We start from the raw sequence: 26,428 nt of genomic DNA, 5'->3' as shown, positions 1-26,428 counted from the left end.
GTAATGGTACCAAAAAAGGACAAATCCTGGCGCCTTTGTGTCGATTTCAAAGACCTTAATAAGGCCTGCCCAAAGGATCCTTTCCCCCTCCCCCGCATCGACCAAATCATCGACGCTACCGCAGGGCACGATTCATTGTGCTTCCTCGACGCATACTTCGGATACCATCAAATCAAGATGGCGGAGAAAGACCAGGCCACAACAGCATTCATTACTCCATACGGACCATTCTACTTCAACACAATTCCCTTCGGACTCAAAAACGCAAGCGCAACATATCAGCGCATGATTCAGACATGTCTGGCTACCCAGATAGGCAAAACAGTGGAGGCATACGTAGACGATGTGGTCATTAAGACCAAACACGTCGAAACTCTAGTAGACGATTTGAGGCTTACATTCGACAACCTCCGAGCATACGACATTAAGATCAAGCCGGAAAAATTTTGTTTTCGGCGTACGAGCCAGAAAGCTCTTGGGCTTCATTGTATCTGGTAGAGGAATTGAAGCAAACCCAGCCAAGATCCGAGCTCTATCACAATTGGATATCCCAAAAGACCTCAAACAAATACAAAAACTAACTAGATGCGTGGCGGCTCTAAGCCGCTTCATCTCCCGTTTGGGAGAAAAGGCACTCCCCCTCTATCGCCTCCTCCGGCGCACGGAACACTTCGAATGGACGGATGCTGCCACGGCCGGACTCGAAGAAATTAAGGCCATACTGGCAACAAATCCGGTCCTAGCCGCGCCCAACCTGGGCGAACCGATGTTATTATATATCGCGGCAACACATCAAGTTGCCAGCACGGTACTCGTCGTAGAACGAGAAACAGAAAGGCACAAATTCCCTCTTCAAAAACCAGTGTACTACGTATCCACTGTCTTAACTCCATGCAAGTCCCGGTACCCACATGATCAAAAAATAGCGTACGCGGTGTTCATGGCATCCCGCAAGCTGCGACACTACTTTCAAGAGTGTTCCATAATGGTGGCCTCCGAAGTACCTCTCAACGATATTATAAACAATCGCGACGCGACGGGCAGGATTGCAAAATGGGCCATTGAGCTCTTACCATTTGACATAACCTACAAACCACGGCGAGCTATAAAGTCGCAAGTTTTGGCTGACTTCATCGCCGAATGGACGGAAGCCGAACTTCCTAAAGAGTACGGCGCATACTCCAATTGGATCATGCATTTCGACGGCTCCAAAATGTTGGCTGGCTTGGGGGCTGGCGTCGTCTTGACGTCCCCAACCGGAGACATAGTTCAATACGTACTTCAAATAATGTACACGGACTCCAACAACGCAGCCGAATAAGAGGCCCTTCTACATGGTCTCCGGATGGCAATCTCCATGGGTATTCAACACCTAGAGGTGCGCGGGGATTCAAACCTTGCAATATCCCAAGTAAATGGAGACTTTGACGCCAAGGATCCAAAAATGGCAGCCTACCGTAACGCTATCCTAAAAATGTCAGCTCGGTTCGAAGGACTCGAATTCCACCATGTAGCCCGGGATAATAACCAGGCAGCAGACGTGTTGGCACGCATCGGCGCAAAACGCGACGCCGTCCCTCCAAACATCTTCCTGGAGCGGCTCTTTAAGACATCCGTATTATGGGAAGAGGAGTCCAGAAATAACAACCCGGAAACAACCGCACCATCCAACACGGAACATTCTGACACAATCGGTGGCTCAGCCAATGAAATAACACCTTCAGCCCACAAAATAATGGCAGTAATTGCCCCGTGGACGGAACCATTCCTAGCCTACTTAATTAGGCAGGAACTTCCCGAAGACCAAAATGAGGCCCGCTGCATAGTTCGGCGATCTAAAGCCTACAAGGTCCATGAGGGAGAACTTTATAAGAAAAGCACAACCGGATTCCTTCAAAGGTGTATCTCCGAAGAGGAAGGGCGAAATCTCCTGGCTGAAATTCACGCCGGACTTGGCGGGCACCACGCCGCAGCCCGGACCCTTGTAGGCAAGGCCTTTCGTACAGGATTTTATTGGCCGACAGCCCGGGCAGATGCTCAGGACCTAGTCCAACTATGCGTCGGTTGCCAGCTCTTTGCTAATCAAAGCCACATGCCACCCACCGCCCTCAAAACTATACCCATCACTTGGCCGTTCGAGGTCTGGGGGCTTGACATGGTTGGACCCCCTAAAGGGGGAACCCACAAGCAAAAATACTTATTGGTCATGGTGGACACATTCACCAAATGGATAGAGGCCAAGCCGGTTAAAACGGCCGAATCCGGACCTGTGATAGACTTCATATCCGGGGTAGTACACCGTTTTGGCGTCCCCCACAGCATCATCACTGATAATGGCACGAATTTCATGGCCTACGAGGTTAAACTCTGGTGCAAAAACATGGGCATCAAGCTCGACTACGCTTCAGTCTATCACCCTCAAACTAACGGTCAAGTCGAACGAGCAAACGGTCTAATCATGAGCGGCATTAAACCCAGATTAGTGCGATCCCTCACGGAATCTAACACGCACTGGGTAGAGGAGCTCGACTCCGTACTCTGGGGGCTGCGGACCACGCCAAACCGCACTACCGGATTCACACCATTTTTTATGGTATACGGCGCAGAGGCAGTTCTGCCCTGCGATATAATTCATGACTCACCTCGCGTGCGCATGTATGAAGAAAGAGAAGCCGAGTTGGATCGGCAGGACAGTTTGGACGCCTTAGAGGAGGAGCGCGACGTGGAAAAATCCCGTTCCGCATTCTATCAGCAGCAGGCTCGAAGATATCAAAGCAGGGAAGTACGGGCCAAAACTTAAAATGTTGGCGAGCTAGTTCTACGCCTACCGGACAAGAAAAAGGACAAACTTAAGCCCAAATGGGAAGGTCCCTTCATCATCGACCAAGTCCTTACCGACGGTGCATACCGTCTACGCAACGCATCTAACAACCGACTCGAGCCGAACCCTTGGAATGCAGCCCGTCTCCAAAGATTCTACGCCTAAGCGCCGGACTCAGAGTTCGTCTCCCTCCTCCGTCCACCTTTCATTTTTTTTCGCTGTCTTTTGTTTCCCTCCTTTTTCCTCCCTCTTTCAGTAAAAGCCTTCGAGGGCTAATCTGCGCATTGTTCGCACACACTCGATGTGCTACTCGCACACGTTATACCTGGGGGCTTCTTTAACAGAAGCTTATTTATGCGGGCTTAATGCCCAACACATGTGTCATACTTCCGCATGTACCTTTTACTCACCATTATATGCATCGATATGACTTAAGTTTTGGCCAAGCTGGGTTGCCTGGCTCCTGTGCTTACCCCTATGTTCCCGATTGTTTGGCTAGGAGGTAAAGGGAGCACCTCTGCGATTGTTACTGCCGGGTCAGCCGGATGTGTACCTCAGACTGGGTGAAGCCGAAAGCTAGCATTCTTAAGGGAATATTCGGTCGGTGACTTGAAAGATGATTTATTAATTATTTATTTATCTGCCCCCAGAAGCTTTTTCTGCTCTTTTCGCAGTCCAGACACGCACTTTAGGGCATGCCTCCCAGGGAAAGGAACCCCTAATGGAACTATTCTCCCTGGAAGATGTTTCTTACTAACCATGTAATATAACATAACTAGTTGGGCACTTGTCTGATAAAGCACTTATGACCCCTACGCCTAGTCTCCATGCATGCCCCGGTTTTTGTATAACCGTGAGGGTATTCGGACACACTCCGGACTGTTGGGTCCCGAGGTCGAAGTGAAAAGGTCCGCAAAGACAAACGATCTACAATCCGGCTAGAAGGCATTTTACATGTCATTTTAAATTACATCGTCAAACTGACTGATTGTACTCCTCTTCAATCCCATCTAACAGGCTGTCTAGTTTACAGTCCCGTTGGGAATATTTCGCGGCCAACTCTACTTGGCCGTACATCAAGCTCACGGGGATCTCCTTCCCATCGGGCCCCACAGGTCCGACCTCGGCCATGTGGTTTGGATCAGCCTTCGTGTACCGCGTCTTCACCATGGCCCAGGCCTCCCTGGCGCCTTGTCGGCAGGCTGATATCTTCCACAGATGGAAGCGCTGCCGTACTCCCTGAAGCTTCTCAGCAAGCCCTCCAAGACCCTCGGGTAGGGAAACGGAAGGCCATAAGGCTTGAACGACGCCGCTCATCGCCTGCCGGACATGTTCGTGCAGTTGCAGCAGCTCGGGAAGAAGGTCACCCGTGGAACCAGGCATTTCCTCCGCCGGATGACCCGTGAGCACACCTACAGACACATTTCTGTCAATCGACTTCCTCGCCGAAATCTTCTTTTCAAAAGAGTTTGCTCAAGCACTTACTATAAATGCCGCGACGAAGCCGTTGATTCTCCTTTACGGAGTTAGACAGCTGGACCCGAACACCTTTTAGTTCTTCGCCCAGCTGGGTGTTGGCATCTTGGAGTTTGTTCCTCTCCTGCTGCACCCTCATAAGCACCTTCTCGCCGGCCTTCAGCTGGCGCAGCAGATGTTGCTTCTCCGGATCTAGTCCGGCACCCTCTGCAATATTATTGTCAGACTAAATGCACATGCCGCACTTCATAAACTACTTATTTTTTCGAAATATGAATTACCAGAGGGGGTCCCTGTGGCTCCCCCGGCAGCGGCTAGTGCGGCATCAAGTTGGGCCTTGCATTCTTGAAGCTCCTGGGACAGGTGGGTATTCTTCTCTGTAAGATCCTGCATAACAAATGATCCTTAAATCAGTTAGTTTAACTATTTTAAGTCTCGGGGGCTACTGGCATATATAATTATTAAAATTCCTCACCCGTATGTCTTTTACATACTGCTCCGTGGTTCTGGTTAAACCATCTTGAGCAGCACGGAGGTGCGCGTCTCCCGCATTAAAGGCATTCAATGCCTCTGGGAGAAACACGCGTCACGAAGAACTGTCCGACGGCGCCTGTGATTCATGGCGCTCTCCACCTCAGACCTGGTGGCGGACAACCTGTCGGCATCCTCCGTTGGAGGAGCATCCGGCTCGCGCCTTGCGCTCGCCTCCCCCTTCGGACCAGGCGTTGGAGCCTGGCTGACGGAGGCTTGGTTGGCAACCTCTCCGGGCTCAGTCCGGCGAGCGTTCTTTCTCCTGGAAGAATCATGAGCATTAATATACCCCCAAGGAGTCTTTCCCTTAAAAACAATGGTGCGCCATACCTTTGCGGCGATGTTTCGATTCGCGACGCACTCCTCTTCCGCCTGCTGGGCCGCACTGACCCTGGTTGGTCAGTCGCCGCGGGCTCGGCTTCCCGCCGTAAAGGCACCTCCTGCGAAGCACCGTTGGTACACGGTGGTCAGAAATAAGCATTAAAAAGCAATGGTGTCAGGACTTCGGTCATACTCACCTGGGAAGCCGGAGATAAACCGGGGTAGTCAGCCGTAATGGCGACTAGAGCATTGTTTATGCTGAGTTGGTGGAACACCCCGTCAATCAGTTCCACCATTATGTCCGGATCCTCTCCGGAGGCCTGGTCAAGGGATCTTCCCAGATCCTCGGGTTGTGGAGTCGGGCTTTTTATGCCCTCCACATCCCGGCGCAGTTCCTGCGTCGAAATCATAAAGTAAGACACTTATCTTTGAAAGCACGGATCAGATACATAAACGTCCGCTTACCCAGCTCCGAGGGTTATTCATGGAGAATCCATTCAATGGACTCATGCGGAGAAAGTCCTCCCTCTCCCCCTTGTACAAGCCGGACAGGATCTTCACCAGATCGGTGGCCGATCCCGGCCCCTTGCGGCCATGACGAGTGGCGTCATTCTCCCCGTTGAAATCCCACATAGGGTGGCCCCTATATTGGAGCAGCTGCACCCCTCGCATAATGCATGTGGCCATGACTCCAATCATGGTCAGTCCAGAATGCGCCAGTAACCTTATCCGGCCCATTAGATATTGGACGCTCCTATCATCCTCCCGTCGAGGGCTCCGCGGGCGCCAACTCAGGCGTTTTCTCATAGGAGCGTTGCTAAACTCCGGGAGGCCGATCCGAACTGGATCCGGCAGCGGGGCGTCTTCCATATAGAACCATTCCGAAGGCCAGTCTTCGGATGCCTTCTTCGGGGTTCCGGATAGATATTCGGTCCCGGCGATGCGCCATATTTCGGCTCCGCCCACTTGATATATCGACCCCTCGTGAGAATGGGGTATGAGGCAAAACAATCTCTTCCACAGCGCAAAATGGGGCTCGATGCCCAAGAATAGCTCGCAAAGAGCTACAAAGCCCGTCATGTGCAAGATGGAGGCAGGTGTGAGGTGGTGAAGTTGGAGTCCATAGAACTCCAGGAGCCCCCGAAGAAACGGATGTATGGGAAATCCGAGTCCCCTTATTAGGTAGGGGACGAAGCATACCCGCTCTCCTTTGGAGGGATTGGGGACGCTCTCCGCCTTCTTCCCGCCCTTGTAGGTGGCCAGTCCGGCTCGAACCGGAACCATAAAGGCTGGGGGAAGATATCCCTCTGCTTGGAGCATCACTAACTCGCTATGCGGGACCGAACATCTCCTCCAATCTCCTGGCTGAGGACTGGGAGCGCGAGAGGAGGAGCCGCGTCGACTGTCCATGTTGGAATGGATTTTTGTCGGATGCGCTTCGATGAGAACTTGCGGAAGGAGGATGGTGTGATTCGGATCTGGATCCTCGCCTCTCTTATAGGCGGCTTATTCGCGCAGCTGGGGGGTAAAATGTAAAAATACCCTAGCTTTTCGCATTCATACGACACGTGGAAGAGGGCCATTATTGGACGTAGAAGCCAAGGAGCGCAGCATTTATAAAGAAACCGGACACTGTTTGGTAAACACATGGAATATGGAGGAGAACCCGCCTTGCAAACACCGAAGACAATATACGCGCCGGACTCATCGTCATTGAAGCCTGGTTCAGGGGCTACTGAGGGAGTCCCGGACTAGGGGGTGTCCGGACAGCCGAACTATCATCGTCGGTCGGACTCCAAGACTATGAAGATACAAGATTGAAGACTTCGTCCCGTGTCCGGATGGGACTTTCCTTGGCGTGGAAGGCAAGCTTGGCGATACGGATATGTAGATCTCCTACCATTGTAACCGACTCTGTGTAACCCTAGCCCTCTCTGGTGTCTATATAAATCGGATGGCTTTAGTCCGTAGGACGAACAACAATCATACCATAGGCTAGCTTCTAGGGTTTAGCCTCCTTGATCTCGTGGTAGATCTACTCTTGTAATACCCACATCATCAATATCAATCAAGCAGGACGTAGGGTTTTGCCTCCATCAAGAGGGCCTGAACCTGGGTAAAACATTGTGTCCCTTGTCTCCTGTTACCATCCGCCTAGATGCACAGTTCGGGACCCCCTACCCGAGATCCGCCCGTTTTGACACCGGCAGCTACTGGTATACATAATTATCAGATTTTGCTTACCCGTATATCTTTTAAATACTGGTCTATGGCTCTAGCAAGCCCTTTTTGAGCATCTTGGATGTACGCATCTCCCAAGTTGAAGGCATTGAACGGCTCTTTGAAAAAATTAGGGTCGCGGGGTGCGGCCCGCCAACGCCGATGATTCATAGCGCTCTCCACTTCAGAATTTGTAGCGGATATTCTATTTGCATCCTCTGTAGGAGGACCGTCCGATGTTGTCTCCTTGTTAGCCTCCACAATTGAGGCTGGTTCTGGAGTTCGGCTGGTAGACGCGTGGCCGGCAGGATCTCCGGACACAGTCCGGCGAGTACTCTTTCTGCCAGGGCACAATGGACATTGTTATATTTTAAAGACGACAATCACGGAGCAGGTTTTAAATCATACCTTTCCAACGACGTCTCGGTCCTGACCGCCTTCCTTTTAAGCCTACCCGGCTTGGGCGCCCCTTGTTGGTGAGTCGGCGGGTTCGGCACGGCGCCCTGATGGCCTTCCCTAAAAGTGCAATACATGTGCGGTGGGTAAGGCATAAAGAAGGGATCCTTCTCGGAAGTTAAGACTTCGGTTTCACTTACATATGATGCAGGGAGAAGGCCAGGATAGTTGGCAATGATGGCCACCAGGGTGCCGTCATAGCTCGCCTGGTAAAACATCCTATCAACAAGCTCCACAAATACATCTTAGTCTTCTTCGAGACCGGGGTCGAGGGCCCGATTGTCATCCTCTGGCCGTGGAGGCGGGCTGTGGACCTCCCTCACAGCTTTCCGCAGTTCCTGCTATGGACTAGCAAAGTAAATATTTGCAATGAAAGAATGCGGGAATGAATAGAGTTGAGTAGGATAACAACTCACCCAGCTAGGGGGGTTGTACATGGAAAATCCATCCCGTGGTTTAATGCGGATGAACTCCTCTTCTCCTTTATGTAAATCGGACAATATTTTCGCCAGAGTGGTGGCAGAGTCCGGACCTTTTCGACCACAACGGGTGGCATCGTCTTCTCCATTGAAGTGCCACATGGGATGCCCCCGATACTGGAGTGGATGCACCCCCCGTGTTATGCATATTGACATAGCCTCAATTATTGTCAATCCAGATTTGGCCAACATTTTTATCTTGCCCATCAGATAAAGGACCTCTCTGCTATCTTCCTCTCGCGGGCTCCGGGGACGCCAGCTGTGGCGTTTCTTCAATGGTACATTGGTGAACTTAGGAAGACCCATCCGGATAGGGTCTGGAAGGGAGACGTCCTCTATATAAAACCACTCCGAAGGCCAATCTTCGGATGTCTTCTTCGGAGTGCCGGACAGGTATCCGGTCCCGGCGATGCGCCATATTTCGGCTCCGCCCACTTGGTATATTGATCCCTCCTGATTGTGAGGGACGAGGCAGAACAACATCTTCCATAGCTCGAAATGAGCTTCGCAACCCAGAAATAGCTCACAAAGGGCAACATAACCTGCGATGTGCAGGATGGAGGCAGGAGTGAAGTTGTTCAGCTGGAGGCTATAATACTCCAGGAGCCCGCGGAGGAACGGATGGATTGGAAATCCGAGGCCCCTCAGCAAGTAAGGTACAAGGCATACTCGCTCCCCCCTGGATGGGTTGGGGAAACTCTCCGCTTGCTCCCCACCATCGTAAGTGGCTAATCCGGCTCGGACGGGGACAAGATATGCAGGCGGGAGAAACCCCTGGGTCTGCAACTCCACCAACCGGCCATGGGGTATGATACACTTCTCCCAATCACCTAGCTTGGCGCTATGGGGGCGAGAGGAGGAGCTGCAGTGGCCGGCCATGTTGGGATGGCTTTTTCGGGCGCGCTCTGATAGATCCTCGCTTGGGGAAGAACGGTGTGATTTGGATCTGAGGATCCCCGTCTCTTTAATAGACGATTTATTTACATGGTTAGGGTGGCAAGTGTAAAAATGCCCTGGCTTCTCCCATTCGCTCAACACATGGAGACTGGCATTATTAAAGCATAGAAGCCGATGAGTGCAACATTAAATGGGAAGCCGAACACTGCTCATCACAACAGGTACTCTGGAAAATTGGAGAAGAACCCGCCTTGTAATGCCGAAGACAATCTGCGCCCCAGACTCATCGTCACTGAAGCCTGGTTCAGGGGTTACTCAGGGAGTCCTGGATTAGGGGGTCCTCAGACAGCCGGACTATATGCTTATGCCGCACTGTTGGACTGTGAAGATACAAGACTAAATACTGCATCCTGTGTCCGGGTGGGACACTCCTTTGCATGGAAGGCAAGCTTGGCAATTCAGATATGTAGATTTCCTTCTCTGTAACCGCCTCTGTTGTAACCCTAGCCCCTCCGGTGTCTATATAAACCGGAGGGTTTAGTCCGTAGGACAAGAACAATCATAATCATAGGCTAGCTTCTAGGGTTTAGCCTCTATGATCTCGTGGTAGATCTACTCTTGTAATACTCATATCATTAAGATCAATCAAGCAGGAAGTAGGGTATTACCTCCATAGAGAGGGCCTGAACCTGGGTAAACATTGTGTCCCCCGCCTCCTGTTACCATTAGCCTTAGACGCACAGTTCGGGACCCCCTAACCGAGATCCGCCGATTTTGACACCGACACCCGATGGCAAGCCGAGCAATTGGTTCATACATTTTAACGCGCTTCAGCTTTTTCAACCCTCGCGCAATACATGAGCGCAAGCCATGGATATAGCACTATAGGTGGAATAGAATATGATGGTGGAGGTTTATGTGGAGAAGACAAAAAGGGATAAAGTCTTACATCGATGCGGCTAATCAATGGGCTATGGAGATGCCCATCAATTGATGTCAATGCGAGGAGTAGGGACTGCCATGCAACAGATGCACTAGAGCTATAAGTGTATGAAAGCTCAACAAAACAAACTAAGTGGATGTGCATCCAACTTGCTTGCTCACGAAGACCTAGGGCATTTTGAGGAAGCCCATCGTTGGAATATACAAGCCAAGTTCTATAATGAAAAAATCCCACTAGTATATGAAAGTGACAACATAAGAGACTCTCTATATGAAGAACATGGTGCTAATTTGAAGCACAAGTGTAGGATAGTAACATTGCCCTTTTTCTTTTCTTTTTTTTCTTTCTTTTTTTTCTTTTTTTCTTCTTTTTTCTTTTTTTTCTTTGGTCCCCCTTTTTTTATTTAGGCTTCTTTGGCCTCTCTTTTTTCTGTTTTTTCATGGGGCAATGCTCTAATAATGATGGTCATCACACTTTTATTTACTTACAACTCGATATTACAATGATATTAGAACAAAGATACGACTCTATATGAATGCTTCCGATAGTGTACAGGGATGTGCAATGATCTAGCATAGCAAAGATATCAAAAAACGGACAAGCCACGAAAACATCATGCTAGCTATCTCACGATCATGCAAAGCAATATGACAGTGAATGTTCAAGTCATGTATACGATGATGATGGAAGTTGCATGGCAATATATCTCGGAATGGTTATGGAAATTCCATGATAGGTAGGTATGGTGGCTGTTTTGAGGAAGACATAAGGAGGCTTATGTGTGAAGCGTATTGTATCACGGGGTTTGGATGCACCGGCGAAGTTTGCACCCACTCTCAAGGTGAGAAAGGGCAATGCACGGTATCGAAGAGGCTAGCAATGATGGAAAGGTAAACGTGCGTATAATCCATGGACTCACATTAGTCATAAAGAACTCATATACTTATTGCAAAAAGTTTATTAGCCCTCGAAGCAAAGTACTACTACGCATGCCCCTAGGGGGATAGATTGGTAGGAAAAGACCATCGCTCGTCCCCGACCGCCACTCATAAGGAAGACAATCAAAGAAACACCCCATGCTTCAAATTTGTCACACAACGGTTACCATACGTGCATGCTATGGGACTTGCAAACCTCAACACAAGTGTTTCTACAATCCACAACTACCCACTAGTATGACTCTAATATCACCATCTTTATATCGCAAAACTATTGCAAGGAATCAAACATATCATATTCAGCGATCTACAAGTTTATGTAGGATTTTATGACTAACCATGTGAATGACCAATTCCTGTCATCTCTCTAAATAGATATAAGTGAAGCAAGAGAGTTTAATTCTTTCTACAAAAGATATGCCCACACTCTAACAAATATAAGTGAAGCAAAAGAGCATTCTTCAAATGGCGGTTTTCTATGTGAAGAGAAACAGGCAATCCAAACTTCAAATGATATAAGTGAAGCACATGACGCATTCTATAAAGCCATACTCAAAAGATTTAAGTGAAATGCAATGAGCATTCTATAAATCAATCAAGGACTATCTCATACCATCATGGTGCATAAAATAAAAGTAAAAACTAAATGGAAAAGACGCTCCAAGACTTGCACATATCACATGAATGAAACGAATCCGAAAACATACCGATACTTGTTGAAAAAAGAGGGGATGCCTTCCGGGGCATCCCCAAGCTTAGATGCTTGAGTATCCTTGAATATTTACTTGGGGTTCCTTGGGCATCTCCAAGATTGAGTTCTTGCCTCTCTTCCTTTTCCTCATATCGAGACCTCCTCGATCAAACACTTCATCCACACAAAACTTTAACAGAAAACTCGGTAAGACTCGTTAGTATAATAAAGCAAATCACTACTCTAAGTACTGTTGAAAACCAATTCATATTTTGTTTTTGCATTGTGTCTACTGTAATATAGCTTTTCATGGCTTAATCCACTGATATAAATTGATAGATTCATCAAAACAAGCAAACTATGCATCACAAACAGAATCTGTCAAAAACAGAACAGTCTATAGCAATCTGAACATTCACCATACTTCTGGTACACCAAAAAATCTACCAAAATTAGGGAAAAAAATTACAGCAAGACAGTGCAAAAATAATCAAAACTGTTTGGCGTTCCAGTTAAAAATGTAAAATCGCGCACTACAACCAAAGTTTTTGTCCTGCACCGTACAAACCAACAAGCATTGTAAACATCCTAAAGACAAACCTTAGAACATTATTTTTATAATACAATGGAATTGTACAAGGGGATAATTATTTTTGATGAAAAGTTTCTATAATTAAGATTCACAAATTTTCGTGAGCATGAACAAAGTTCAAGGAGCTCTCCCACTTCAACAGTGCTTGTCTCTCTCACTTTCACTTTCCTTTTTGAAAAGTTTTGGGTTCCCCTCTTTATTTTTTTGTTTTTAAACTATATAAAAGCACACAACAGAAATAATTGACTCTCTAAAACTTTCGGGTTGTCTCCCTGGCAACGCTTTCTTTAAAGCCATTAAGAAGGCATATAGTGCCCAAGTAATGGATCCACCCGGATCCCAAGGTATATCAAAGACAATTTTAATTAAAAATGATTTGTAATTTAGTAGTGAGCACGAAGTAACATATATCAAGCAACAACTATGTCTAACTCTCTTCCTATGCATCGGCATGTCATAAAAGAACAATTCATGCACACCAAGTATAGGCCAATGCATAGTATAAGCAATTTCTTTCAATTTTATCATATTAGAAACATAGAGAGGTGGAGATATAGTTCCTCTCTCATAATAATTGCAAGTAGGAGCAGCAAGCACATGCATATTATTTCTATCAAAATCATCATGTGCGATGGTAAAAGGCAACCCATCAATATAATCCTTAATAAGCACAAACTTCTCCGATATAGTGTAGTTTGGAGAATTCAAAAAGATAATAGGACTATCATGTGTGGGTGCAATAGCAACAATTTCATTTTTAACATAAGGAACCATAGCAAGTTCATCTCCATAGGCATAATTCATATTGGCATCTTGGCCACAAGCATAGCAAGCATCATCAAAAAGGTATATTTCAAAAGAATCAACGGGATCATAACAATCATCATAGCAATCATCCTTAGGTAAGCATGAAGGGAAATTAAACAATGTATGAGTTGAAGAGTTACTGTCATTAGAAGGTGGGCATGGGTAGCTAATCCACTCTTCCTCCTTTTGTTCTTCGCTCTCCTCATCATCTTTTTGATCCAATGAGATCACAGTTTCATCAATTTCTTCTTCCATAGACTCCAGCAAAATATTATTCTCTTCTTGGACAGCGGAGGAGTCCTCAATATATGGTTTAACATAGGCATTAGAAGAATAATTATCATAACAATATTTAAATATGGCAAAAATTTCAGATTGTAGAGAGTAGCATCATACTTTTCAATCAAAGAAGCAATTTCATAAGCACCCTTAAAAGCAACAAATTCTTCAATTTGTTGAAAATCATAGTAATTATAAACACCTTTAGCATACGAAGATATGATTCCATTATCACTAAACTCACATTGGTAGGGAAGGTGTTTCTTAGGGTTTTCAGAACAACAAGTAAAATCGTATATTTCACATAAATTCCAAGCATAGCATTGCAAACGATGAATTTGATCCAGTAAAAGTTTCCCTTTTTCAGATATACGGTGTCGCACATAACAAGCATGCTCATCTAAAGATTTGCCCTCAACTAAGCTAGTGGGGGTTTCAGCACGAGCACAATGGGATCGAAGATGATCCAAGTAAAAAGTTTCAGGAGTGTGATAAATTTTGAGTGGTTCTGCAACCATTGGTTCGGTAGGTACAACTAAATTTTTTGGTATTTTGCGTTTCCTACCCATAACTAAAGATAGAAAACAACTAAGAATAGCAAATAAAAATTACTTAGTGATAAAGCAAACAAGCACACATGAGAATGTTCACCCCACGCTATGACTCCCCCGCAACGGCGCCAGAGAAAGGTCTTGATAACCCACAAGTGTAGGGGATAATTGTAGCCTATTTCGATAAGTAAGAGTGTGGAACCCAACGAGGAGCTAAAGGTAGAACAAATATTCTCTCAGGTCCTATCTTCCACTGATACGACTCTATGCACGCTTAGTGTTCGCTTTACCTAGAACAAGTATGAAACTAGAAGTAGTTTGTAGGTATGATAGGATAGGTTTGCAAGATAATAAAGAGCACATAAATAAAAAGTAGGGGCTGCTTAGATAAAGAAGCAATAAAGTAAATATAGCGAGTGTGGAAAAGTGGTGGTAGGAGTTGTGAAATTGTCCCTAAGCAATTGACTACTTCATTAGACCGATAACAAGTTTTATGTGGGAGAGGCATAAGCTAACATACTTTCTCTTCTTGGATCATATGCACTTATGATTGGAACTCTAGCAAGCATCCGCAACTACTAAAGATCATTAAGGTAAAACCCAACCATAGCATTAAAGCATCAAGTCCCCTTTATCCCATACGCCACAACCCCCTTACTCGGGTTTATGCTTTTGTCACTCAAGCAACCCACTATAAGTGAATCATGAACGTATTGCAACACCCTACAGCGGGAATCCCTCACGCTTGCGCGACATGGAGGGCACAATAGGACAGCAACATAACCACAAGCAAATTAAACCAATCATAGCAATTCATCAATCACCGATAGGACAGCAAAAATTTACTCAGACATCATAGGATGGCAACACATCATTGGATAATAATATGAAGCATAAAGAACCATGTTAAAGTAGAGGGTACAGCGGATTGCGGGAGAGTGGACCGCTGAATATAGATGGGGGAAGGTGATGGAGATGTTGGTGAAGATGGCGGAGGTGTTGGTGAAGATCGCGGTGATGATGATGGCCTCCGGCGGCGTTCCGGCGCCACTGGAAGTAAGGGGGAGAGAGCCCCCCTTCTTCTTATTCTTCCTTGACCTTCTCCCTAGATGGGAGAAGGGTTTCCCCTCTGGTCCTTGGCTCCCATGGCGTGGGAGGGTGAGAGCCCCTCCGAGATTGGATCTGTCTCTCTGTCTCTCTCTCTATTTATGTGTTCACCGATTCTGCCCTGGCACCGTTTCTTTTATATCCAGAGATCCGTAACTCCGATTGGGTTGAAACCATCGCCATGATTTTTTTTCAAAAATTAGCTTTCTTGAGGCCAAAGAATAGCAGCAGCCGCCTTACGAGGGGCCCACGAGGGTCAAGGGCATGCCCCCTGCCTCGTGGCCACCTCGGGCACTGTCTCATGTTGATTCTTCCTCCCATATTTCCCAAATATTCCAGAAATATTCTTCGTCCGTTTTTATCCTGTTTGGACTCCGTTTGATACGGGGTTTCTGCGAAACATAAAACATGCAACAAACAGGAATTGGCACTGGGCAATGGATCAATATGTTAGTCCCAAAAATAGTATAGAAAGTTGCCAAAAGTATATGAAAGTTGAATAATATTAGCATGGAACAATCAAAAATTATAGATACGACGGAGACGTATCACCCGCCTATGGCCTCCTTTGTTAGTATTTCTGAATTGCCTGAAGATGACCTGGAGGACGGTGAGATTTCTTCTGGAATGCTAACTTCTGATCTTAATGCCTCTGAGGTTCAGGCTCTGTCCCCAGTTGCTAGATTTGAACAACAGTCCTTCATGGAGGCCATGAATAACCAGCCTGTTGTGGATACTGCTGCTCCGGTGAGTTTTTCTCTGGCTCCACTGATTGATTCAAATGTTGGGCCTGACTTCTCCCTTGGTGGCCCAAGTGATCCTGGGTCTGACCTTGGCCTAGCCCAAGGGCTCTCCCCAACTATTGGGCCTCCTGTTGCTCGTGGTTGCCGCTCCAAGGCCCAAGCGCCTCTCCTCACTACTGAAGTGCGACGCAGCACCAGATCAACCCGCTATAATGGCTTCAGAGTTGCTGGAATTTCTGACACCCGCCCCACTGCATCTAAGTTCAAACCAAGATTGGCGCCGTCTGCAGCCTCGAGCTCCTCTTCTGGTGGTGTTGAATTTCCTCCACCAACTTCAATTGCTACTCTGCAAGATATTGGCGTCAACCGTTGTGCGATCCCTCCTCAAGAATTATCTAAAGATGCTCTGCTTTCAGCTACTCCTGCCGCTGTAGGATCGAAAGTATGTCTAGAGGGGGGTAATTAGACTACTTGACCAAATAAAAACTTAACCTTTTCCCAATTTTAGTTCTTGGCAGATTTTAACAACTTAGCACAAGTCAAGCAATCTTAACACAATTCAAGCAAGCATGCAAAGAGTATATGAGCAGCGGAAAGTAAAGTATGCAACTTGCAAGAATGTAAAGGGAAGGGTTTGGAGAGTGCAAACACAATAGGAGACACGGATGTTTTGTCGTGGTTCCGATAGGTGGTGCTATCGTACATCCATGTTGATGGAGACTTCAACCCACGAAGGGTAATGGCTGCGCGAGTCCACGGAGGGCTCCACCCACGAAGGGTCCACGAAGAAGCAACCTTGTCTATCCCACCATGGCCATCGCCCACCAAGAACTTGCCTCACTAGGGTAGATCTTCATGAAGTAGGAGATCTCCTTGCCCTTACAAACTCCTTGGTTCAACTCCACAATCCTGTCAGAGGCTCCCAAGTGACACTTAACCAATCTAGGAGACACCACTCTCCAAAAGGTAATAGATGGTGTGTTGATGAAGAACTCCTTGCTCTTGTGCTTCAAATGATAGTCTCCCCAACACTCAACTCACTCTCATAGGATTGGATTTGGTGGAAAGATGATTTGAGTGGAAAGCAACTTGGGGAAGGCTAGAGATCAGGATTCATATGGTTGGATTGGAATATCTTGGTCTCAACACATGAGTAGGTGGCTCTCTCTCAGAAAATGGGTAATGGAAGTGAAGGCACGATCTGATGGCTTTCTCCACGAATGAGGAGAGGGTGGAGGGGTGTATATAGCCTCCACAAAAAATCTAACCGTTACAAACATCATACCAAACTCAGTGGGACCGAATCAGAAAACTCGATCGGACCGATTCAGTACATATGTGACCGTTAGGCAATTTCGGTGGGACCGACATGTCATCTCGGTGGGACCAATATCATTAGGGTTAGGGCATAATGTAATCTCGGTTGGACCAACTTTGGTAATAAGCTAACCAGAGAGTTGGTTAGGCAAACTCGGTGGGAACGATTCGCTCGTCTCGGTGGGACCAAAGCGTTACAAAAAGGAAACAGAGAGTTTGCATTGCAGACTTGGTGGGACCGATCGCTCATCTCGGTTAGACCGAAACGTTACGAAGGGAAACAGAGAGTTTGCAACGCCATCTCGGTGAGACGAGATCCCTATCGGTGAGACTGAAAAGACTAGGGTTTCTGGCAGTGGCTATGTCAAATGAACTTAGTGGCGCCGGATGGATCAAATCGGTGGGGCCGAGTTTGACTTTTGGTTTGGGACATATGTGGATATGAGAAAGTGGTTGAGGACTTTTGGAGCATATCACTAAGCATTTTGAGCAAGCAAGCCATCAAGCAACACCTCATCCCCTTTTAATAGTATTGGCTTTCCTATAGACTCAATGTGATCTTGGATCACTAAAATAGAAAATGTAGAGTCTTAGACTTTGAAGCTTGAGCCAATCTTTTGTCCTTAGCATTTTGAGGGGTCCACATTCCTTATCCATGCCATGCCAATCATTGAACTTTCCTGAAATATTTATCTTGTAATGGCATTAGTCCAATGAGCTATATGTTGTTAATCATTACCAAAACCACCCAGGGATAGTTGCACTTTTAGCTGCACCCAACCTAAAGATGCTGCAGTGGACTTGGCTACTGCTGGTGAGGGGCCTGCCTCCTCTGACTGATTTACTGCTGTCTAAATGCCTCTTTTGCATAATTGGAACATCTTATGCTGGAACGTGCGTGGTCTTAATTCGGACAAAAAACTTCTTGCCCTCTCGAATGCTATCTCTTCTAGTGGTTGTGCTATCGTCTCTCTTCAGGAGACGAAAAAACCTATGATCGATTTAGATTTTATTAAGAGTTGTTGCGCTAAAAGATTTGATAAGTTTTCTTTTGTCCCGTCGAGAGGGCCCCCTGGAGGTATCCTTATTGTGTGGAACAGCTCTCTTTTCTCTGGTGTTGTCATGTTGACCACCGATTTTTCTCTGGCTGTTCGCTTCACCAGCACTCTATCGGCCCAAGCATGGACTTTGTATAATGGTTATGGCCCATGTACTGGCCCTAAAAGAGATGTGTACACTAGCTGGCTATATGATCTTGACATTCAAACTCAGGAAGACTGCCTTCTCCTAGGTGATTTCAACTATATACGCGGGCCAGAAAATCGCAACAAGCCTGTTGTTGATCTTACTGACATGGCCACTTTTAGTGATGTCATTAGAAAACATAATCTAATTGAATTACCTATAAAGGGTAGGGCCTACACCTGGAGTAACATGCAGCAGGACCCCCTCCTCGAACAACTTGATTGGTTTCTATCATCGCTTAATTGGACTCTCATGTCCCCTAACACCCTTGTTAAACATCTGTGCAAACCTGTGTCTGATCATACCCCCTGTGTGGTTAGTATTGAGACCAAAATTCCTTGGGCTAAGCTCTTCCGATTTGAATCTTATTGGGTGCTCCATCCTGGCTTCATGGACTTGTGATACGTCCATTTCGCATCATGCTTTTATATCAATATTTATTGTATTATGGGCTATTATTAAATGTTATGTCACAATACTTATGGCTATTCTCTCTTATTTTACAAGGTTTAACATGAAGAGGGAGAATGCCGGCAGCTGGGATTCTGGGCTAGAAAAGGATCAAATATTGGAGACCTATTCTGCACAGCTCCAAAAGTCATGAAACTCCATAGAAGTCACTATTGGAATTATTGAGTGGAAGAAGTACCAGAGGAGGCCCACACCCTGGCCACGAGGGTGGGGGCGTGCCCCCTGCCTCGTGGGTCCCCTGGTGGCCCTCCGGTGCCCATCTTCTGCTATATGAAGTCTTTTACCCTGGAAAAAATCATAAGCAAGCTTACGGGAGGAAACTCCACCGCCACGAGGCAGAACCTTGGCGGAACCAATCTAGGGCTCCAGTGGAGCTGTTTTGCCGGGGAAACTTCCCTCCAAGAGGGGGAAATCATCACCATCATCATCACCAACGATCCTCTCATCGGGAGGGGGTCAATCTCCATCAACATCTTCACCAGCACCATCTCCTCTCAAACCCTAGTTCATCTCTTGTATCCAATCTTTGTACCAAAACCTCAGATTGGTACATGTGGGTTGCTAGTAGTGTTGATTACTCCTTGTAGTTGATGCTAGTTGGTTTATTTGGTGGAATATCATATGTTCAGATCCTTAATGCATATTAATACCCCTCTGATTATGAACATGAATATGCTTTGTGAGTAGTTATGTTTGTTCCTGAGGACATGAGTGAAGTCTTGCTATTAGTAGTCATGTGAATTTGGTATTCGTTCGATATTTTGATGAGATGTATGTTGTCTCTCCTCTAGTGGTGTTATGTGAACGTCAACTACATGACACTTCACCATTATTTGGGCCTAGAGGAAGGCATTGGGAAGTAATAAGTAGATGATGGGTTACTAGAGTGACAGAAGCTTAAAACCTAGTTTATGTGTTGCTTCGTAACACTACAAAAAAGACACATATGTGACATTTTGGGCCGAACGAATTTTTTTTCTGTCATACATATGACACTTCTATGATGGTAATTGTGACAAAACCTGGTATCATCATAGATGTGGTGGACTCCTACTTCTATGACAAAAAATCATGACAGAAAATGGGCTTTTCATCCTGGGCGGGCCGGAGACGCGGTTGCATGACATTCTTTGGGTCGTCCATGACGGAAAAAACCGTGGTAGAAGCAAGGGCGAGGAAAATTTCGGGGAGTTCCCGGCTACGGTGGGAGGTCAGGGGCCGAGCGATGCGCGTTTCTCTTGTACACATACGCGCGAGTGTGCGAGGCATTGGCTCTAACTGGACCCGAGTGAGGCGTTGGGCTCTAACTGAACCCAAGCGATTGCACTACAGGCTACGCGTTACTGAACCCGAGCGATCGATCAATGTATGTTAACTGAACCCGATCGAGCGATTCCTTCGCTACTGCTGCTAACTGAAGCCGATCAATGCTGCCTCTTTGGATGAACAGTGAGCGTTGCGGGGGGAGGGGGTGAATAGTGAGCGGTGGCGTTGCCTCTGGATGAACAGGACCCCGTGGTGTGGAGGGCTGGATGAACAGGACGACCCCGTGGAGGGATGGATGAATAGTAGACGGTGGAGGGGTGCCCGTGGAGGGGTGGTTGAACAGTAGCCGGTGGAGTAGCGCGCGGTGGAGACTGGATGAACAGGATCCCATGGAGGCTGGAGGAGGTCGACGGTGGAGAGGAACAGTATCCCGTGGAGTCCCGTTTTGCGGTACGCCACACCCCTCCCGATGAACAGGACCCCCGTTTCGACCATAGCGCTCCAACACAAGTCTGTTTTGTCCGTTTTGTGGTACGCCACACCCCTCCCGATCAACAGGACCCCCGTTTTGACCATAGTGCTCCAATACAAGTCTGTTTCATTCGTTTTGCGGTACGCCACAGCCCTCCCGATCAACAGGACCCCCGTTTTGACTGCAGGAGGTTCGTTTCCTCCGTTTTGCGGTACACCAGACCCCTCCCGATGAACATGATCCCGTTTCGAACGTGGCCGGTCGAACACAAGGTCATTTCCTCCGTCCTGCGGTACGCCAGGCCTCGTTTCCATCGCATGTTCCGTCCAAGCCCTCTCTGTGAACACGACGACGCATTCCGTTCTGACCCAGCCGGTTGGCTCCCCATGAACACGACGACGATGTTGTTTCTCCGTTCTGACCCAGCCATGTACACGAGCCTAATACGTCTCCAACCTATCTATAATTTATGAAGCATTCATGCTATATTACTATGTGTTTTGAATGATTATGGGCTTTATTTTCCACTTTTATATTATTTTTGGGACTAACCTATTAACCGGAGGCCCAGCCCAGAATTGATGTTTTTTGCCTATTTCAGTGTTTCGAGGAAAAGGAATATCAGACGGAGTCAAAACGGAACGAAATCAACTGGAGAAGTTATTTTTGGAAGGAAAGCCACTGGATAGACTTGGACTCTACGTCAGGAGATACGGGAGGAGCTCACGAGGGTGCCCCCCCCAGGGCGCGCCCCTTGCCTCGTGGGGCCCCCGTAGCTCCACCGACGTACCCCCTGCACCCATATATACCTACGTATCGTAGAACTTCCAGAACAGAAGATAGATCAGGAGTTCCACCGCCGCAAGCCTTTGTAGCCACCAAAAACCTCTCGGGAGCATGTTCCGGCACCCTTCCGTAGGGGGGATCCCTCACCGGTGGCCATCTTCATCATCCCGGCGCTCTCCATGACGAGGAGGGAGTAGTTCACCCTCGGGGCCGAGGGTATGTACCAGTAGCTATGTGTTTGATCTCTCTCTCTCTCTCGTGTTCTCTCTCGTGTTCCCTCTATGGCACGATCTTGATGTATCCCGAGCTTTGCTATTGTAGTTGGATCTTATGATGTTTCTCCCCCTCTACTCTTTTGTGATGAATTGAGTTTCCCCTTTGAAGTTATCTTATCGGATTGAGTCTTTTATGAGAACACTTGATGTATGTCTTGCCGTGCTTATCTGTGGTGACAATGGGATATCATGTGCCTCTTGATGTATGTTTGGGTGACCAACTTGCGGGTTCCGCCCATGAACCTATGCATAGGGGTTGGCACACGTTCTTGACTCTCCGGTAGAAACTTTGGGGCACTCTTTGAAGTACTTTTGTGTTGGTTGGATGAATCTGATATTGTGTGATTCATATCATATAATCATGCCCACGGATACTTGAGGTGACAATGGAGTATCTAGGTGACATTAGGGTTTTGGTTGATTTGTGTCTTAAGGTGTTATTCTAGTACGAACTCTTTTATAGATCGATCCGAAAGAATAACTTTGAGGTGGTTTCGTACCCTACCATAATCTCTATGTTTGTTCTCCGCTATTAGTGGCTTTGGAGTGACTCTTTGTTGCATGTTGAGGGCTTTTTATATGATCTATCTATGTTATTCTTGTTGAGAGAACTTGCACTAGTGAAAGTATGAACCCTAGGCCTTGTTTCCTACCATTGCAATACCGTTTACGCTCACTTTTACCACTTGTTACCTTGTTGTTTTTATTATTTCAGATAACAAAAACCTTTATCTACCATCCATATTGCACTTGTATCTTCATCTCTTCGCCGAACTAGTGCACCTATACAATTTACCATTGTATTGGGTGTGTTGGGGACACAAGAGACTCTTTGTTATTTGGTTGCAGGGTTGTTTGAGAGAGACCATCTTCATCCTACGCCTCCTACAGATTGATAAACCTTAGGTAATCCACTTGAGGGAAATTTGCTACTGTTCTACAAACCTGTGCACTTGCAGGCCCAACAACCTCTACAAGAAGAAGGTTGTGTAGTAGACATCAAGCTCTTTTCTGGCGCCGTTGCCGGGGAGGCTAGGTAAAGGGCACTCACTCACACCCCGTCAACTAAGCTCTTTTTTGGCGCCGTTGCCGGGGAGGTTAGCGCTTGAAGGTATATCTTTAGATCTTGCAATCGAATCTTTTTGTTTCTTGTTTTATCACTAGTTTAGTTTATAAAGAAAACTACAAAAAATGGAATTGAGTTTGTCTCATACGCTTCGTCTTTTTTATATCTTTCGTGAGTATGATGGAAAGGATAATCGTGCTCAAGTTCTAGAAGAAGAAATCTCTAAATTGTTTGGCACTAAATATTTGAATGATGAGCATGATTGCAATGTTGTTAGTTTGAATTCTTTGAATATCCATGATGCTAATGATGATTGCACTAGTTATGATGAAAATGTCTCCTATAAACATGTCAATTTTTGTGGAGTGCATTGGGTTTGTAAGTACACACCAAATAGGGAAGATAGATATTGCAAGAGGCATAAGTACTTACAAACCAAATTGTTGCAAGAAGAGCTAGATGAATATGCTAAAATATTCAATATTTATAGTACCCCTTGTGAACTTTGCAATGAACATGGTCATTTAAAGCTCCAATGCTATTTGTTTCATGATCAAGTCGTTTCCAAATATTGTGATAATTTGATTACCTTTGAGCATCATAAAGAGCTTAGCCTTCTTTTGGGTTATGAAGAAATGAAACGTATAACTGAGGGTATTCCAAAATTTAATCTTGATAGATTTCTTGATTTTGATCTAGAGGATATTTATATGTTTTGTGTGGAGAATTGCATTGAAAATCCTTATATTGCCAATTACATAAAGAAAAGAAAGCAAATAGAAGATGATGAGAATACTAATGAAAGGGAAGAGACTTCCCAATATCCTCCTATTATTTCTCATGATGAATTAGGTAATGAGGGGGAGCTTTCTATTCAACCAATCTCATCAATAAGGAGCTCAAAGAGGAAGGTTAAACCCACACATAATGTGAAGAAGAAAAAGAAAAGAAGGAGCAACAAAGGTAGAAAGGTATCCCTCCCAAATGATGTTGCTCCTACTACTCATTGTGATGATGATAATTGCTTTACTATTGGTGCTATCCATATTTTTAACGATGAGAGTGATTATGCTTATGATATGAAAGGGCCCAAGCTTGGGGAAGCTATGTTTGATGAGGACGAAATATTTGAGAATATATTTGCTGAAATTAATGGTTGTCCCAAGCTTGGGGATGCTACATTTAGTGAAGATGATATTTTTAGCATCCCAAGTTTTGATATGCAAAGTTGTTATGATGATAGCATGCATCCTACCTATGATGATTATATTGATGAAAGTGGGTTCAGAAGAGTGTCAACTTTAGGAAGTAGTGATCCCACTATTTTGTACGATGTTGAATTTTATTGTGATGATTATGAAAGTGGATTTGGAAGAGTGTCAACTTTATTTAGATTTGGGAACAGAGGGAGGCTTTTACTCCGTATTTGGGAACAGAGGGAGTATCACCATATGGAGGGAACAGAGGAGGCTTGAAATATGAACATGTCAATGGGAGGGAGTAAGCCCCATGCATGCATGCAACATGCAACACTCACACGTACACATGGACGCACGCAACACTCATGCACCCATGCGGCACACAGCACACGACGCAACACACACGCTCACACTCAAGTGCTCAACCTACTCCCTACGTCCATGAAAGACTGTACATTTAGAGATTTACACATTGACCAGGGCATAATTAACGCCCAAAAGTAGCAGACTTATGTGTGCATGCGACCATTGAGAGAAGAAGATTAAATGAAGGCCATGTCATGCTGTAATTAAGGATAGACATGTAGCCTATACCTACAGCACAAGTTGGTGCATTAGTCAATCAATATCGATTTAGATTAAAGGCTAAATGCATTGGAAGTGTAGATGTACATCATGTACTACACTCTTTGTTTTATAGCCGATGTACACTCTTTGTTGGAAGACCGAGGGAGTAAACATGCATGCACTCACATACATAGCTAGGGCGGTTCGCGCGCAAGGGTTGGACTCGTGTCGCGCCTGTGTAAAGTTTTGTTCAACTGATTTCTTTGCTCTGCCAACTGACAGGTGGGACCCAGAAACTAGGTGACAATTTAACTAGTCAACAAAGTGCCACGTCGACTATGTGGCCGGTTAGTAGGGTGCAATATGGTGCTCTACGATGAGCTAGTGATCGTATAATCACTGCAAAACTATATATAGTGACCGTAAAGAGCGTATTGTTACATATGTTGACCTCCAGTGTATTTTTCTTGTTTCAAGTTAAGCCATATTAATCGGAAAGGATGCAGTATGGACTACTAGTACAAGTACTGCTTTGATGTGTCCCATCAACTCGCCGAACGAGGAGAAGCTTGCTTACTACGCCTCTCCCTCGCCCACGCGTGTGGTGGTTTGTAGGACGAGGAGATGGTTTTAACTATAGTGTGTTCTCCCTCTCCCTCTCCCTCTCCCTCACCCTCGCCCTCGCGGTGGACGTGCAGCAGTTCAATCGGTGTCAGATTACCAGAAGCATATTGTACTATAGTATCATTGTTGTTGGACCTTTCGAAGAGGCGAAGAGCCAAGTGCAAGGTTCACACGAGTATGAACTATTGAACCTCCCAAAGAGGCAAAGAGCCAAGCGCAAGGTTTTATAGTAGTTATCGTCCTAGTAAGAGTGTACTACAACTATAGCGAACGATGCTACTGTATGATGCCGCCACGTCACATATATCCAAAGTTGTGCCACCTTTTTTTCTCAAAGAGCGTGTTGGAGCCCGTGCAACAACCACACAAGTTGCACGTACAGATAACACATTTACTAGTAATAAATTCTAAAGGACAAATGCCAGTATGCCACACAAGTTCATCTCCAATTCATGTGATAAATTTGTGCACGAATAGTCTACATATGTTCATAGCGCTACCGTTCACAATTAACGTACTCCACTTACACGTTATAGATGGGCTACATGTCCTCCTCCAGGTTCCAGTCCCAGGTGTTCTTCATGGATGGCACGATCCATAGCGGTGGGCAACGGGAATCATTGTCGCAGCTTTCTAGTCCGATTCCACACGATGGAGACTCATCCAAGCTGAAGCGGCATAAATCAGGGATAGCGTGTCCCACCATGTCGTTCATCTGGCGGTGTGCAATGAAGACACAACCATGCTTCATGAACGGTAGGACTTCCGTGTCGTGCACGGAAGGTGGCATCCGCTTCACAATGGGGTAGTTGTCCCCGATGAAAAGCAAGTACTCTCCAAGAGTGTTCCTCGGCACCCACGTAGCATCAACGGGGTCGAACTCGGCGCTGTTCATCTGGTACACGCGGAATCTCAGATCTGGACACATGGTGACGTACATAGTCAAGGTCCATGCATAATAATGTTGTGCGCAAATATGGCAGTCAGTAATATTGTGCAGCAAATAGTACTACTTCGGTATAGAGGAAGTAAAATAATTGGCTTATTATATATAGCCACTCTTGGCTACATGGATGAGATAGTAAGACATGGAAAAACATAAATGGTGGCAGCTAGTGGGTTCAAGTCTTCAAGGGCCTAGCTAGCTATACGCGTCCTCGAAGGTAAAAAGTACTCCTACTAGTACTACTAAGTATACTACTAGTACAACAATGAAAGAGAAGGCGAGAGGGTTAAAAAATGGAATACCTGGGTAGATGGTGACGGTCCGATCGTGGTAGATTGTGTG

This window comes from Triticum dicoccoides, chromosome 3B (genome assembly GCF_002162155.2).
Source record: "Triticum dicoccoides isolate Atlit2015 ecotype Zavitan chromosome 3B, WEW_v2.0, whole genome shotgun sequence".
Taxonomy (NCBI): Eukaryota; Viridiplantae; Streptophyta; class Magnoliopsida; order Poales; family Poaceae; genus Triticum; species Triticum dicoccoides.
The sequence above is the reverse complement of the archived record's forward strand: the minus strand, read 5'-3'. Positions refer to the sequence as shown.